The sequence below is a fragment of the Marmota marmota genome, unplaced genomic scaffold (assembly GCF_001458135.2).
Source record: "Marmota marmota marmota unplaced genomic scaffold, marMar, whole genome shotgun sequence".
Classification (NCBI taxonomy): domain Eukaryota; kingdom Metazoa; phylum Chordata; class Mammalia; order Rodentia; family Sciuridae; genus Marmota; species Marmota marmota.
This window is the reverse complement of record NW_026000082.1, coordinates 19664577-19682517: the sequence shown is the minus strand read 5'-3', so window position 1 is coordinate 19682517 and position 17941 is coordinate 19664577. Positions and strand designations below refer to the sequence as shown.

Sequence of the window (17941 nt, the reverse complement as noted above, 5' to 3'; positions counted from 1 at the left end):
TTTATTTATTTTTATGCAGTGCTGAAGATCAAACCTAGTACCTCACAAGTGATAGGCAATTGCTCTACCACTCCATAATCCCAGCCTTAGAGGCAATTTTTATTTTCTTGTTTTTACTATTTTCTGTTTCTACAGTGACCATGTATCATTTCTATGATAATAACAAAATATTAATTTTTTTTAATCAAGATGAAAATATAATAATCTTCAAAATTCCTATGCAGAATATCAAATAAAGCTTCTTCTATCTAATTTTGAAACATGGCAGAAGCCTAACTGATCCCTCGGTCAGCAGTCTTCCTTACACTCAACTATTTTGCATCTTGTCACCTAACACTAAACTATTTTGTACCTTGTCATACTAGTCCCACCCAGAATTCAAAAGAGCGTAAACTATAATCTTCTTGGTTTTAGGCAAAGCATTCTTGAATAATTTGACAAAATTCTATCCTTCCACCTTCATCTACATTGCTATTCAATCAAACCCTGTTCTTTTAAGAGAAGCCTGATAAAATCAGGCCTTACAGCCAGACCTTGACCAACATATAATCTCCTGGCCTTGGTTCCTTTAATGGAGAGTGGTGAAGATTAAATTTTCAAATAAGTAAAGTGTACCAGCATGAAATAACCCTTCACAAGTGGTGACTGTCATTATTGTCGTTATTGGGGTTTTTCTTCACTGGTTCCTCAAAAAGCTTTGCATGTCTACATCTAAACTTTATATGTCACTATTTTGTTCTCTTTAGAGTTCCTTTCCTTTCTTCTAAAAGCCCTTTAAGCCACATGCCTGTAATCCCAGCAATTTAGGAGGCGAAGGCAAGAGGATCACAAAGCCATCCTCAGCAACTTGTCAGGTAAGCAATTTAGCATGACCCCAGTCTCAAAATAAAAAATAAACAAAGAGCTGGGGATGTGTCTCAGTGGTTAAGCACCCCTGGGTTAAATTCCCAGTAACAAAAAATAAAATAAAGCATTTAAGATTCAAGGTCAGGGGCTGGGGTTGTGGCTCAGTGGTAAAGTGCTTGCCTAGCATGTGTGAAACACTGGGTTCGATCCTCAGCACCACACAAAAATAAATAAATAAAGGTATTGTGTCCACCTACAACTAAAAATATTAAAAAAAAAAAAAAATTCAAGGTCCAGTTCAGGTCTCCCTTTTTTCCCCTGACTCTCTAAAGTTAATGTGACCGTCAGGAGTAAACTTTGAGCTTCTATAGTACTTACAAGTTACACTCAACCCAAATAAAGGCATCCTAGTTGATTTTAGTTAATGTTCCCTGCATGTAAGTCCTAGATTCACTGAGTATAAATTCCTTGTTAGCAGACACTCCATTTTATGTATACCTTCATAACTTTTTGATGTCTGAAACGTCATCAGGCATATATTATATGCTCAAAATACATGTTGATTTAATTTACATATTTAAATGAAAGTCATCACAATTAAAATACTGGATGAATATTTTTAATAGACTTGGAAGCTAATGATTCTATATAAAGACAGGAAGTTTCTAGTAAGCAGCATAATTTACTTCCATAATTTAGTATCACTGACCAAACATGTAAGCCATACATGTAAGGCATGTGATTTATCTCTAGTTCGACAGATATATAAAAATTAGCAATAAATGACCCTAAGAGAATAATACTTTTAATATTTCAAAACATCTTGTAATAAGCTCTAATTAAATATATATTCAATTAAATTGTCTTATTTGGTTTCATTTGGAAATACACTTGCCTCACTAAAATATCAAGAGAAATATTCAGATAATGATTACTAAAAGTGATAAGTATATAATTATATAACCTTATATATGAAAATAATTCTCAAAGACACACTATGCGGACTGGGTTTGTAGCTCACTGGTAGAGCACTTGGTTAGCATGGGTGAGGCACTGGGTTCAATCCTCAGCATGGCATATAAATAAATACAATATAAATAAAATAAAGGTCCATTGATAACTAATTTTTTTTTTTTAATGACAAACTATGTTTCCTTGAGTGTGCTAAATGTTTAGGGTGGAAAGCTTGAGGGCACAGTTTTGCTTTAATTTTCATTCACTGATTTAATTACAGTTCCTTATAAAGTAATTAGGAAAATTAAATAACCACATAAAGACCATTATTTTCCTCTTTGATAAGTTACTAATGAGAAATAGGAAACAACTTTTGTAATGAGCTGCTACTAATGTTCTAATGAGAATAAAGCAACTTCAGAGATGGAGGAGATGGAGGAAGTAGCCCTCTTAAATGAAGCTAATTACCAGGAAATTAAGTCTCAACAGGGACAAAAAGGTCTAGAGCACAGCTAAACTCCAAGAAGAAAAGATTCAGCTAGATATATCTGAATTTCTCTTTTAGCTATCAGTACTGTTCTAGCAAGCTTCCAATAATGTTTCAGGTTTCTCACTGATCCCCAGAGGAAGGAAAAGCCATTACCTAAGAATGTTGGGGTGGGAAAGTCTATTCATGAGCTGTACTTCTTTCAGCATATTTGCCCGGTTACTGCTTAATGTGTTCATCTTAAGAGCCATCACCTGACCAGAAGCTCGGTGGCGTACCTAGAAAATTAAATAGAATAGAAAAAAATGTCAAGAGCAGCATGTCACAAGTTTCCACATGTAGAACATTCTAAGATATTTTAGTATCAGTTTAGATAAAATAACTATCTAATTACATTAAAATATCACTTCCATTAATGAAGATGAATTTATTCCATCCAAGACCAAAGTCATTTCATGCTGAGCTATTAACAGAAAAACACCTAATGTGGGGCTGGGGTTGTGGCAGTGGAGAGATTGTGTGAGGCTCTAGGTTTGAACCTCATGACCACATAAAAATAAATAAACAAAATAAAAGTATTGTGTCCATTTATAATTTAAAAAAAAATAACACTTAATGATACCTCAAGAAATCATGTCTTGTTGGGCCCAGTGGAACTCAGAAGGCTGAGGCAGGAGGATCACAAGCCCAAGGTCAGCCTCAGCAACCTAGTGAGACACTTGTCTCAAAATAAAAAGGATTTGGGATGTAGCTCAGTGGTAGAGCATTCTGGATTCAATTTCCAGTACCTACACACACATACACATGAAATAAAAAGGAAAAAGAAATTATGTTTTTAATACCTTAAAAAAAACCTAGTAGAATTTTTAAGGCTAGTTCCCCATAGCTGACATTGATAAGTCAGGATACCAACAGGAAAAAGTCCCATCAGTAGAATTTCCAGCATAATCAAAAAGATACATGGATAAGTTTTATATAACACTTAATGAACTATAAAACTATCTTTTCCCTACATCCTTGCCAACACTTATTGTAGTCTGTATTCATAATAGCTGCCATTCTGTCTGGAGTGAGATGAAATCTTAAGAGTAGTTTTGATTTGCATTTCTCTAATTGCTGGCAACGATGAACATTTTTTTCATAGAAGATGATATACAATCAACAAATATGAGAAGTGTCTGTTCAGATTGTTGGTCCATTTATTGATTGGGTTATTTGCTTTTTTGGTGCTTAGTTTTTTGAGTTCTTTATATACCCTAGAGATTAGTGCTCTATCTGATGTGTGAGGGGTAAAGATTTGCTCCCAAGATGTAGGCTCTCTATTCACCTCACAGATAGTTTCTTTTGCTGAGAAGAAACGTTTTAGTTTGAGTCCATCCCATTTATTGATTATTGATTTTAATTCTTACACCAGAGGAGTCTTACTAAGAAAGTTGGGGCCTAATCCCACATGATGGAGATTAGGGCCTACTTTTTCTTCTATTAGACGCACACAGGGTCTCTGGTTTTAGTCCCAGGTCCTTGAGGATGTGGGGGGAAAGGTACACTCATACACTGCTGGTGGGACTACAAATTGGTTCAGCCAATATGGAAAGCAGTATGGAGGTTTCTTGGAAAATTGGGAATGGAACCACCATTTGACCATTTGAGAGCTATCCCTCTTCTTGGTCTATAGCCAAAGGACTTAAAAACAGCATACTACAGGGACACAGTCACATCAATGTTTATAGCAGCACAATTCACAATAGCTAAACCGTGGAACCAACCTAGATGCCCTTCAATAGATGAATGGATAAAAAAAATGTAGCATATATACACAATGGGATATTACTCAGCAATAAAAGAGAATAAAATCATGGCATTTGCAGGTAAATGGATGGAGTTAAAGAAGATAATGCTAATTGAATTTAGCCAATCCCAAAACACCAAATGCCAAATGTTTTCTTTGATATAAGGAGACTGATTCATAGTGGGGTAGGGAGAGAGAGCATGAGAGGAATAGAGGAACTCCAGATAGGGCAGAGGGGTGGGAGGTGTAGGGAGGGGGCAGGGGGTTAGAAATGATGGTGAAATGTGATAGACATTCCAAAGTACATATATGAAGACACGAATTGGTGTGAATATATTTTGCATATAACCAGAGATATGAAAAATTGTGCTCTATATGTATAATAAGAATTGTAATGCATTCTGCTGTCATATAAATTTAAAAATTAATTAAAAATTAATTTAAGACACTAAGTTCACATATTTACAGTCTCCCCAAGAACCATAAAAATGTAAAAGATAAAAGCAGAGACTTGGGGTGTAGCTCAGTGGTAGAGCAGTTACCTAGCATGTATAAGGCCCTGAGTTCGATTCCTAGCCCTCAAAGGAAAAAAGAGAAGTAAAACAAAAAAGCATTGAATGTTAAATATAGAAAGAAGTCACTGAACCTTTTGGAAGTAATATTGTGGTAACTTAACCTAAAGTACCTTATAATCATATATAAACAAACTGAATTAGACACAACAAACATAGGCCACACCACTCAACTATTAACTATATGCACAGAGGAAAGTCTATTTAAAAGCATTCACACTCTAGAGAATTCAATTTATTTTACATATCTAAATATATTTTCTCTTTTAAGGCACACTTCACAGATCTTTAAAACCATAATAATATACTTGCAAGAATATTAACTGTTTTCACCCTCTAAATGTGGTCTTGATTGCAACAAAATGAGACCACCAGGGAAAATATTTGTTTAACCCAAAAGATGCTCAATTATTCACTGAGACATGTGAGTTTCCTGCTAAGGAATTATGAATAAGGAAGCAGAAAAACCATAAAGTCCTAAATACCTCTTTACTAGTACTCTGTCTTTTTTTTTATTTTTTAATATTATATATAAATTTATATATATATTATATATATGAACAGCGGAATGCAGTACAACTCTTTATTACATAAATAAAGCTCAATTTTTCGTATCTCTGGTTGTATACATAGTATACTCACACTAATTCGTGTCCTCATACGTGTACTTTGGATAATAATGATCATCACATTCAACCATCATTAATTACCCCATGCCCCCTCCCTTCTCCCTCACACTGTCTACCCTATCTAGAGTTCATCTATTCTTCCCATGCTCCCCCCTCCCTATCCCACTATGAATCAGCTTCCTTATATCAAAGGAAACATTCGGCATTTGGTTTTGGGGGATTGGCTAACTTCACTTAGCATTATCTTCTTTAACTCCATCTATTTACCTGCAAATGCCATGATTTTATTCTCTTTTATTGCTGAGTAATATTCCATTGTGTATATATGCCACATTTTTTTTATCCATTCATCTATTGAAGGGCATCTAGGTTGGTTCCACGGTTTAGCTATTGTGAATTGTGTGCTGTCCCTGTAGTATGCTGTTTTAAGTCCTTTGGGTATAGCCCGAGGAGAGGAGTACTCTGTTTTTTAAAAAATTCATTTCAGATCTTGCACAACAGGGACTTGTTATGCAAAAGTTATCAGTCCATGAACTTTAAGAGTATTATTTCAGTATGTTATATGCTTAACCAAGTAGGAATTTCAATAGAAAATATGACAATCTACTTAACTATTCAACCTCAAGTAACTGTAATGATAACAGCCCCAGAAGTTTAATATATCTATTAATACAGACATCATAACTTATCTTAGTACTTAAAGCAACAATGTTTCAGAGTGGCCACACAAGAGAAAACACTCAGAGCCAAAGGAGTTCTGATCAGAAAAAAATGAGACAGGAGCTGGGGATGTGGCTAAGTGGTATAGCCGATGCCTAGCATGTACCAGGCCCTGGGTTCAATCCTGGCACCACAAAAGAAAACAGAAAAGAAAGAAAGAAAGAAAGCATTTCTAGATCACTTTGTGAGATCTGGAACTGAACTCTTTTCTCAACCCCATCAATGATTCTGTTGTCATATACCTCGTGATTGATGAAAGAGAAGTGGCTTTCCTTTTCAGATCTTGCATGGATAAGTTAAAAGAAACATTTATACACAAAGAACTTGACCCAACAGTACTTTTCCAACTCTATTTACAGAAGACATCTGTTTTTTAACAAGGGTTCTCCATCTGAAAGCTCTTTCTTTCTTTTTTTCTTCCATCATCTAAAAATTGTCACTGGGTTTTTAACAAAATGTTCATTTTTAAGCAAGTTTGATATTGAAACAGTGTGTAGATTTCTGGAATAAGCAATCTGTATTTCACACTAATAAAAAAAAGCCCAGTTCTTTAAATAAGAAGATGTTGAACTTGTTCATAATTCATTTCATTTGTACTTCATCTGCATATGATTTTCTTTCCCCCACTTTCCTCTGGGGTAGCTAGCTAACATAACAGGTAATTACAGGAATGTGCCATCTGGCCCATTTTCTCTTTTCCTCTAGCGCTCCCTCAAATTCTACTTATCTTTCAAGGCCACACTTAAATATACCCCCCTCTGAAGCCTTCTTTCACTCTTTAGAAACTATTTATGGTTTCTTTTGTAACACTTCAGGACTACATTCATAACACCAGTATAACACTCATCACAAAGCTGTGTTCAAAAACATCATCTTACTAGACTATTAAAAATACCTGGATTTGGGGATGATGGTCACATCTGTACACTGAGCAACTCAGAGAAGCAAAAGGATCCCACTTTGAGGTCAGCCTCAGCAACTTAGCAAGAGTCTCAGCAACTTACTGAGACCTCGTCTCAAAAAAAAAAAAAGGGCCAGGCATGTGCCTGTCATCCAGCAGTTTGGGAAGTGAAGCAGGAAGATCTCAAATTCAAAGCCAATCTCAGCAATTTAGCAAGGCCCTCAGGACTTAGTGAGACTCTGCCTCAAAACAAAACATAAAAAGGGGAGAGGGGCTGGGATATGGCTCAGTGGTTAAGCGCCCCGGGTTCAATCCTTGGTACCAAAAAAAAAAAAAAAAACCACATCCAGAAACCAGAATCTATACTGAATCCATCTTTGTCTTGCAGTGCGTAGAAAGTCTGACACATCATAAGAGCACAGTGAAAACAATGGTGACAACATTAATGATGCTTCTAATATACCTTCTATGTACCAGTAAATCATTTCTTTATCCACATTTTCTTATAGAGTATCTGTTTTTCATTTTTTTTTCTTTTCTTTCTTCCTTCCTTCCTTTCTTTTTTTTTTAGTAACATATTGGGGGGAAAAGTACAGAGAAAAATATTATAAGATCTGTACGCCCACATTCATAGCAGCATTATTGACAATAGTCAAAAGGTGGAAATATCACAAATGTTTACTGACAGATAAATGGATAAATGAAATGTGATACAATAGAATATTGTTTATCCTTTAACTAAGTGGAGGGAATTCTGACCCATACTACAACATGGATGAACTCTGAGTACATTTTTGCCAAGTGAAAAAAAGTCAATCACAGAAAGGCAAATACCGTATAACTCCACTTATACCAAGTACTTAGCTGAAATTACAAAGACAGTAAATAGAATTGTTGCCAAGAGATGGAGAGAGATAAGAATGTGGAGTTCTGGAAACTGCTTAACAATGTATATACATAACAGTACCAAACTGTACAATTAAAAATGGTTCAGATGAATATGATGGCACAAGCCTATAATTCTAACTACTCAGGAAGTTGAAGAGGAAGACTGGAAGTTCGAGACCAGCTTAGGCAACTCAGCAAGACCTTGTCTCAAAAATTTAAAATAAGGGTTGGGGATGTAGCTCAGTAGTAGAGTACTTGCCTAGTATGTATAAGACTCTGGGTTCAAGTCCCAATACCAAAAAGAAAAAAGAAAGGGAGGAAGAAAAAAGATTAAGATGGCAAATTTAATGTTTGTGTATTTTAGCACAATTTAAAATAGAGGAATATATGAAAACCACCAAAGTAAGAAAATGACTCTTAGATTGTGGAGGGGGATTAAACCTAGGACCTCATGCTTCTGAACACATACTTTTACCACAGAGTTACATTTCCAGACCTCCTTGACATTTATCATTTTTATGATCCTAGGGATCCAGGGGGTGCTTTACCACTGAGCTACATCCTCAATCCTTTTTATTTTGTTATTTTGAAACAGGTTCTTGCTAAGTTGCTGAGTCTGACCTAGAACTTGCAAACTTCCTGTCTCAACCTGCTGGAATTACAGGTGCATACTACTGTGCCTGGCCCTCCTTAACTTTTTTTTTTTTTCTTTATTTTTGGTACCATGAATTGAACCCAGGGGACTTAACTACTGAGCCTTTTTTTATTTTGAGACAAGGCCTTGCTAAAGTTGCTGAGGGCCTTGCCAAGTTGCTGAGGCTGGCTTTGAACTTGCAATCATTCTGCCTCAGCCTCCCAAACCACTGGAATTACAGGCATACACCACAGTGCCTGGCCTCCTTCTTGACTTTTTTTTTTAATTTATCTGCTATTTTTTAATATTATTTTTAGTGATGGACACAACATCTTTATTATTTATTTTTATGCAGTGCTGAGGATCGAACCCAGTGCCTCACACTTGCCAGGCAAGCGTTCCACCACTGAGCCACAACCCCAGCCCTCCACCTTGACTTTTTAAATTCATCTGATAATACCACAGCATCCACAAATCCACTCTCTAAAGAAGAGTACAGGAAAGTGGTAAAGTGCTCCAGATTTGGAGCTAAAAAGTCTGTTATCTAAGCTTTAAAACTTAAATGATTAAAATGAGTTCACTTTGAAGTGTTTTAAAATGAAGAGTATGGGGCGCTGGGGATGTGGCTCGAGCCTGGCATGCGCGGGGCGCCGAGTTCGATCCTCAGCACCACTAAAATAAAAATAAAAATGTTGTGTCCACCAAAAACGGAAAAATAAATATTAAAAAATATTCTATCTCTCTCCTCCCCCTCCCCTCTCTCCTCTCTCTCTCTCTAAAAAATTGTATAGGGGCTGGGATTGTGGCTCAGGGGTAACGCTCACCCAGCAAGGGCGGGACCCAGTTCGATCCTCAGCACCACATAAAAAAATAAAGGCATTGTGTTGTGTCCATCTACACCTAAAAAATAAATAAATATATATATAAAATGAAGAGTATAAAAGTATCTCATAGAGCTGTTTGAGGATAAAATTCGAAAAATGAGACAATCTGGTTTGGATCATGTGTCAAACATAACATATCTTTATGTGTGTTCATCAGTGCAGCAATGTTCACAGACAGGCCTCCTGGGAAGTGATTGGATCCTAAAGGTTCATCAATGGCTTAATCCATTGGTGGGTTCATAGCTCATGGCATTATTGGGAGATGGTGGAAACTTTAGGAGGTGGGGCCTAGGTGGAGGAATATCTAAAATACATAATACTTAGAAGACAACTGGATGGTACTTTTCAACATATTAATGTTATAGAGAACAGAATAGTTTAGCTTTTTAAAAAATTAACCAGCATAACCATCAAAAAGAAATATATGAAAACTTGACTAGATTGTGGATCAAAAAAAGTTTTGGGTGACAAATGGGGAAAATTTAATAGGGACTGATATGAAATGATTTTTACTGCATTAACTAAGCTCAGTGGTAAGCAAAGCCTAGTGTGCACAAGTCCCTAGGTTCAATCCCCAACACAAGCAAGAAAGAAAGGAGGGAAAGGAAAAAAAAACAATATAGCAAAATATTAATTATTAGTGAATCTAGGTAAGGGGACTGTCAGGAGTTTCTACATGATTCTTTCCATTTTCTATAGATATAAAAAGTTAAAGGGCTAGGGATGTGGCTCAGTAGAGCACTTGCCTAACATACACAAAGCCCTGGGTTCAATCCCCAACAGTGGGAAAAAATCCAAAAAGTTGAAATAAATAAAATCTTTTAATTTCTCCCATAAATTTGGCAATAGGAAAAGAAAGAACTATTTCTTTAATGCGGGAAAAAAATTTTCACATGGCAATATATCCAAGCCTATGTTAAAACAGAAAAAAAGTAGAAGTTTAACAAATATTAATAGTGGTTTACAGCAGTAAACTTATAATTTTTCTTCCTTTTATTTTTCTTCATTTTCCAATTCTTTCATAATGTACTCATTTTAGTCTTCTAATAGAAAACAAAGCTTTACAATTTCAACTCATATTTCTTTATAATTAAGTAATACATCATATATTTTCTTTTTAACACATTAAAACAATATAAACAAAGCTAAAGTCCCTTTTTAACTACCAGCTAAATTAATCCCTATCTTCTGTTCTCATTCCCAGAAGTAGTTATTATCCCAAAATATAATAAGTAGCCTTCCAGGGCTTTAAAAAAAAAATCCACTGTCACAAGGCAAAAACTGACACATATATTTGGACCCAAGTATACATGCTATAGTATGATTTTAAAAACATAAAATACAGGGCTGGGGTTGTGGTTCAGTGGTAGAACGCTCGCTTAGCATGTGCAAGGCCCTGGGTTCGATCCTCAGCACCACATAAAAATAAATAAATAAAATAAAGGTATTGTGGGGCTGGGGATGTGACATGCTCAAGCAGTAGCATGCTCGCCAGGTATGCGCGCATCGCTGGGTTTGATCCTCAGCACCACATAAAAATAAAATAAAGATGTTGTGTCCACCGAAAACTAAAATATTAAAAAATTATTTCTCTCTCTCTCAAAAATAAATAAATAAAATAAAATAAAGGTATTGTGCCCAATTACAACTATAAATAAATAAATAAATAAAAAGGTATTGTGTTCAACTACAACAAAAACAACAAAAAATATTAAAAAAATAAGGGCTGGGGCAGTAGTTCAGTGGTACAGTGCCCACCTCACACGAGTGAGGCACTGGATTTGATTCTCAGCACCACATAAAAATAAAGATATTGTGTCCAACTACAATTAAAAAATTTTTTAAAATAAAAATAAAAAATATAGGACTATTTATCGTTTATGCTTTTTCATTCAAAGATCTCTTTATAATCTTTCCAAGTGTTATGGTTTAGATATTAGATGTCCCCCAAAAGCTCTTGTGTGAGACAATGTAAGAAAGTTCAGAGGTGACATGCTTGGGTTATGAAGCCTTAATCTAATCAATACATTAAACCCCTAATAGGGATCAACTGGATAGTAACTGTAGGCAGATAGGGTGTGGCCAGAGGAGGTGGGTCACTGAGGGTATGCCTTCAGGGTATATATTTTGTCTGTGTTGAGGGGAGCACTCTCCCCAACTCTCCCTCCTGAGCTGCTTTTCTCTGCCACACCCTTCTGCCACTATGTTTTTCCTTACCTCTAGCTCAGAGCAATGGAGTTGGCCATCTATGGACTGAGACCTCTGCAACTGTGAGCATCAAATAAACTTTTCCTCCTCTAAAATTGCTCTGGTCTGACCTTTTGGTCACAGCAGCAAAAAAGCTAACTAAAACTCCAAGTTAATACTAAAAAATGTACTCTTTTACCCCAACAGAAAACAGATTACTGATTGCTTAGGCTGAAGAAAGGAAGAAGCACAGGGGTAGAGATCAGCTTTTTTTGTTTTTTAATTACATAAACCTTTATTTACTTATTTATTTTATGTGGTACTGAGAATTGAACCCAGTGCCTCACACATGCTAGGCAAGTGCACTACCACTAAGTCACAACCTCAGCCCAAGAGATCAACTATTTTTTTTTTGATTAATCTAATTTAAAATTAGATTGTGGTGATGATTACGTATCCCTAAAAGTATAAAAAAAAACATTGAATTTCACACTTTAAAAGAGTGACTTGTATATGAACTGTCTGAATAAAGCTGGGTTATTTTTATTTTTTAAGTCATACTAGCAACACTGGTCAAAATAATTGAAAAAGTTTTAATTCTGCTAAGCAACATGTTATTCAATATGACAATAGGTTAAAAAAAAAACCTAAATAATAAATTCCTTTTAAAAAAATTGTAAGGATTGGGGATGTAGCTCAGTGGTAGAATACTTGCCTAGCATGTGTGAGGCCCTGGGTTCAATCCATGGCATTGCAAAAAACAAACAAACAAAAACCTGAGAGTGTGGAATCCAACCTTAAAGAAAATAAAAGTTCTGCAGAATAGAGGATTCTATTCAGCATGCTCAAAGTCCAAGTACCCCAGAGGTTCTAAGGAAGTTTTGGCAGTACCACCAAAACAAGCAAAAAGAAGCCAAAAATACCATCAAATAACAATACTAAAGTCACTAGAAAAGTCTGGGCAAACAAGAGTGTCTCTACCAGCATGGTAGTGCTCTAATAATTGCACTCTACTGCCAGGCATGGTCTTACACCTACCTGTAATCCTAGCTTCTCAGAAGGCTGATTCAAGAGGATACCAAGTTCAAGGCCAACCTCAACAACTTAGTGAGACCCTGCCTTAAAATTAAAAAAATAAAAAATAAAAAGGGATGGGAATGTGGCTCAGTCACAGAGTGCCTCTGGGTTCAACTCCCAATACAAAAAATAAAATATTTTTTTAAAAGTCTGGGAATGTAGCTCAGTGGTAGAGATGTACCTGAGTTCAATCCATGATACCTTGAAAAAGAATATTAACAAGGGCTGGGGTTGTAGCTCAGTGGTAGAGCACTTGCCTACCATGTGTGAGGCACTGGGTTCAATTCTCAGCACCACATATAAATAAAGGTCCACTGACAAATAAAAAAAATTTTTTAAAAAGAATATTAATAACAATAATAATGGGGCTGGGGCTGGGACTCAACAGTAGCACTTGCCTGGCATGTGTAAGGCACTGGGTTCAATTCTCAGCATCACATATAAATAAACAAAGGTTTATCAACAACTAAAAAAAAATTTTTTTAAACAATAATTTTATCCTATTATTCCACAATTACCCTGAACAGTCTGAACAAAGAGAAGATATAGGAAGAGGCCAACCAAGAGAAAAAAATGATATAAAGTATAATCAGAAGAGTCACAAATCACTAATTAAAGTTACTGATTATAGTCACCAAAAAAAAATTTATATATAAAGTGTCATTAGATAGACATCAATCAAGAAGAGTTTCTCCACTGATCAAAGACTCAGAATATATTCCAAAATTAGAACCAGGGTTGACAATAACTTAAAATTCTGCAAAAACAGCCACAAACCACAAATAAAGGCATGCCAAATGTGTGAATACAGCTTGGAAGTGACTGATGATCTTTCATTACTGTTTTTAGTTCCATTCAAATACTAGCAAATATCATCTTTTATGTACAAGGCATTGTGCTAGATGCTGAGAAGACTATATAGATCAACATGAAACATCAGTTTACCAGATCTTCCAGCAATTTCTGCCTCATACTGCCAGATTATCTTATTGCTCTCCATCCTAAAAATCTTCAATAGCTCTCTAATTTGGGGAATAACATCCAAATTTCCTGGTGAAAATAAATTAATCAACTGTTCCCTGTTGATCCTCCTCCACTCTTCCCCTTACTTTTAGCTACCACATACTATCTGTAATTCTTTCCCATATGCACCATGCTCTCACACTTCCTTGCTTTACATATACTGTTCTTCTTGACTTGATGTAATCCTCAATTCCTGAATCCCATCCCAATCTCTCTACCAAATTCCTTTCAATTATTCAAGATATAGGAAACATCATTTCCCTAGTTAAATCTCACTTTACTTCAAGAAAAGTTAGATGACTCCACTGTTAATTTTCTTAGTACTCCAAACTTATCTCTATTACAGCACTTGCATGCTATCTGGTGTAAGCCTACCTGTCCATCCAGTCCCTGTATGCCTAAAGCAAGGACTGCCTTACTCATTTCTTTATTCCTCAGAATAGTAATTCAACAGGCCACTCCTCCCTTCCACTACACACACACCCTCTGACAGGTAGGAAGTATTATCATATGCACAAACCTAGAAATTTGTCAAAAATCTTGAAGAGGCATACAGGAAAGAAAAGTACAACAATAATTATGTAACTATCAACAGAATGCTCAGCATAGTCTCTGGAACAGAAAAACATAATTACAGGTTATGTCCCATATCCATTAGCTACGACTCTACTCCATTTTTAGTCCGTTCAAGTAAGTATATTGACATGAAAACTGGAGGGACAATTAACATAAGAGTAACTTTAATTCATCACTAATTTTTATTTTTGAAAATTAAATTAATCTGCATATATTAGTACTTTAAACATTTTTAATAATAAATCATGTGCAAAACCATTCAACTTTGGGGATGGGGGTGGTAGAGCCTGGCTTAGCATTTATGAGGTCCTGGATTTGACCCCTAGCACAAGAGGGAGAGATGGCAGAGGAACAGCAACAATTCAACCTTTAGCAATGTAGTGTGAAACCAAGTTGAGAACCTCTTCTCCCACACAGTTCCTAGCATTTAACAGTTGTTGATTGCTCCAAAACCTTTTTGTTGAATTTAAATGGTTAACTTCAGCCAAGAAACTTTTTTTCTTTCTTTTTTCTTTTTTTTTTTTAATACTAGAGATTGAACCCAGGAATGCTTTACTACTGAGTTACATCATCAGTCGTTTTTTAAAATGTTTTATTATGAGGGCTGGGGTTGTGGCTCAGCGGTAGCATGCTCACCTAGCACATGCAAGGTCCTAGGTTCGATTCTCAGCACCACATAAAAATAAGTAAACAAAATAAAGTACTGTGTCCAACTACAACTAAAAAATAAATACTAAAAAAAAAAAAGTTTTATTATGAGATAGGGTCTCATTAAATTGCTGAGGTTTTGTTACACTGCTGAGGCTGATCTTCAACCTATGATCCTCCTGCTTCAGCCTCTTGAGTCACTGGGATTGCAGATATGTGCCCCACTGGGTTCAGGTAGGAAATTATTTTCTATAGAGGGTAAGTATAAACCCTAGACCAGCTAAGAAAAATAGTAAGAAGATATTTAAATAACAATAAAGATAACATAAGAGCTGTCACAGGGGCTGGGGATGTGGCTCAAGTGGTAGAGCGCTCGCCTGGCATGCACGCGGCCTGGGTTCGATCCTCAGCACCACATACAAACAAAGATGTTGTGTCCGCTGAAAAAAAAACACTAAAAATAAATAAATATTAAACATTTAAAAAAAAAAAAAAGAGCTGTCACAAAGCAATGAATCATAAATTATTAAGTAAATGGCTCAGACTTACACTCAAAAAGTCACAGTTAGTGTATAATAAACAGTAAATTGGTACAGCAACATTAATATCAAACAAATTAGAGTTGAAAGCAGTTTTTAACAGGTTGTAACAGTTAGGAGACCTTTGAGAAATGCTCAGAAGACCTTTAGAAATGCTATCACAATGATTAGGGGTGAGGAGTGCTGCTGGTCATAGATGCAAGACATTCTGTAAGGTAGAGGACTGTTCTACAAAAGGAAACACTGTTTCATGTTCTATATGTAATTCAAATGTATTGCCAGACATTTATATAAATATAAAACATATTTATAATTAGCTGAGTTGGACTGAATTCCATTTTACATAAAAAACAAAATCATCTTGCATGGTTTGAATATATACTAAATTTTCCAGGAATGCAAAACTAAGGGAGGAAAAAATGTTATTTTTTGTTTTGTTTTGTTCATAACATCAGTAAGAATTAGTCTGTATTTCAGAAAATCATACCACCAATAACAATGTTGCTCCTGGCAAATAAATTCCAATACAACACACCTATATCAGAATCCATTCCTAGCTTTTAGATTCACAAAAATTTATTTAGTCCTTACTTCATAACTCCAAATAGAAATAAAAAGTATATTTTTGTTTTTGCCTTCAAAGAAATTATCAGAAATTACTCTGTCAACATTTTTCCCTAATGAAATATTCAAAATTAGGTAAAATAAAACTGACAAAGATATATCTCCCATCCTTATTTTTCTTTTCTTTATCAGTCTAATCTGTCTTGGCAAACTATCCTTACTACAATTGAAAGTACTTTCTCTTACCACATACAAAAAAGTCTAGTCTGTTATTGCATTTTTATTCTAATAATACAATCAACTCTGCTCTTTAATTTTTCTTACTGCATAGAGTAAACTTCTGACCATTTTTTCTTTTAAAAAAATTTTTAGTAGTAGATGGTCATAATACCTTTATTTATTTTTATGTGATGCTGAGGATTGAATTCAGTGCCTTACACACGCTAGGCAAGTGCTCTCTCTACCACTGAGCCACAACCCCAGCCCCTGATCATTTTCTCTTAAATCTAAATTTAAGTCATTTGTAAGAGGGTAAAATCAACTAATTACTTCAATATATGATCTATAAAGGATGCAAAATTTGAATATTAAAATCTATATTTGGGGCTGGGATTGTGGCTCAGCCTTAGAGCACTTGCCTAGCGCTTGTGAGGCCCTGGGTTCGATCCTCAGCACCACATATAAATGAATAAATTTTAAAAAATAGAAGATCTTTAAAAAAATAAAAATAAATAAAGTCTATATTTTTACTAATTTAATTTTCTTTTATTTTTCTTTCACCTTATATAGTTAGGGTACCATGGTCATCCTTTTTAAATTATGAGTAATGATAACCTAAATTACATGTCAATTTCATTTCAGAATAGTTAAGAGCATGAAAATGTTATAAAATAGCAGGGGCTGGGATTGTGGCTCAGTGGTAGTGCACTTGCCTAGAACGTGTGAGACACTGGTTAGATCCTCAGCAACACATAAAATTAAAAAAAAAAAAAGGTGTTTGTGCCCATCTACAACTAAAAAATATTCTTTAAAAAATGTTATAAAATAACAATAACATAGCTAACCTTTTTTTTAAGTACTAAGGATTGAACCTAGGGTACTCTACCACTAGGCTACATCCCCATGTCTTTACTTTTTGAGACAAGATCCCACTAAATTGCCAAGATTGGCCTCAAACTTGGCAATCTTCCTGCTTCAGCCTCTAGAGTAGCTGGAATTATATAGGCACTATGCTTGGCAATAGCTAGCATATATACCATTTGCTATGTACTAGGTTTTGCTGTGTAACTGCTTTATATTTATTAATTCATCTAATCCTCAAAATAATCCTATAAGGCAAGTATTAATATCATGTTTTATAGTTATGGAAATGGAGGCACAGAGTGATAAAATAACTTTCTCAAGATCATACATCTAGGGGCTGGGGATGTGGCTCAAGCGGTAGTGCACTTGCCTGGCATGCATGCGGCCCGGGTTCAATCCTCAGCACCACATACAAACAAAGATGTTGTGTCCGCCAAGAACTAAAAAAAATAAATAAATATTAAAATTTAAAAAAAAAAAAAAGATCATACATCTAGTAAATGGCAGAGTCATATTTTGAACATAAAGGATTAGGCCTGACAGGATTGAGATCAACTGATCTAAGGAAAAAAGCACTGTGTGGATACACACAAAATTATTCTGTTAAGAAATAATAATCAGGATCTTGGATTTATCTAACAACATAGCCTTGAATACAGAAAGCGAAAACTGACAATATCAGGCAAATCTGACAAATCCAAGATCTTTATGAGACATTTTAACACTTCCCTTGGAAATTGAAAGCTTGAGAAGACAAGAAATGAAGAAGACAAGAAATGGAACATTTTAAGAACAAAATTAGGGCTGGGGATGTGGCTCAGGCGGTAGCGCGCTGGCCTGGCATGCGTGCGGCCCGGGTTCGATCCTCAGCACCACATACCAACAAAGATGTTGTGTCCGCCGAGAACTGAAAAATAAACGTTGAAAAATTAAAAAAAAA

The 17941-nt window shown here is 35.4% G+C and overlaps 1 protein-coding gene across 1 annotated transcript in view; it reads right to left on the bottom strand.

Annotated features, from left to right (window-relative positions):
* Positions 1–2442: 2442 nt before the first annotated feature.
* Positions 2443–17941, bottom strand: part of LOC107141827 (dual specificity testis-specific protein kinase 2-like) — a 62604-nt gene continuing 47105 nt past the window's right edge. Inside the window, exon 3 of the transcript XR_001503478.2 lies at positions 2443–2565. The gene's annotated coding sequence lies outside the window, so the exon portion shown is untranslated. The remainder of the gene's footprint in view (positions 2566–17941) is intronic.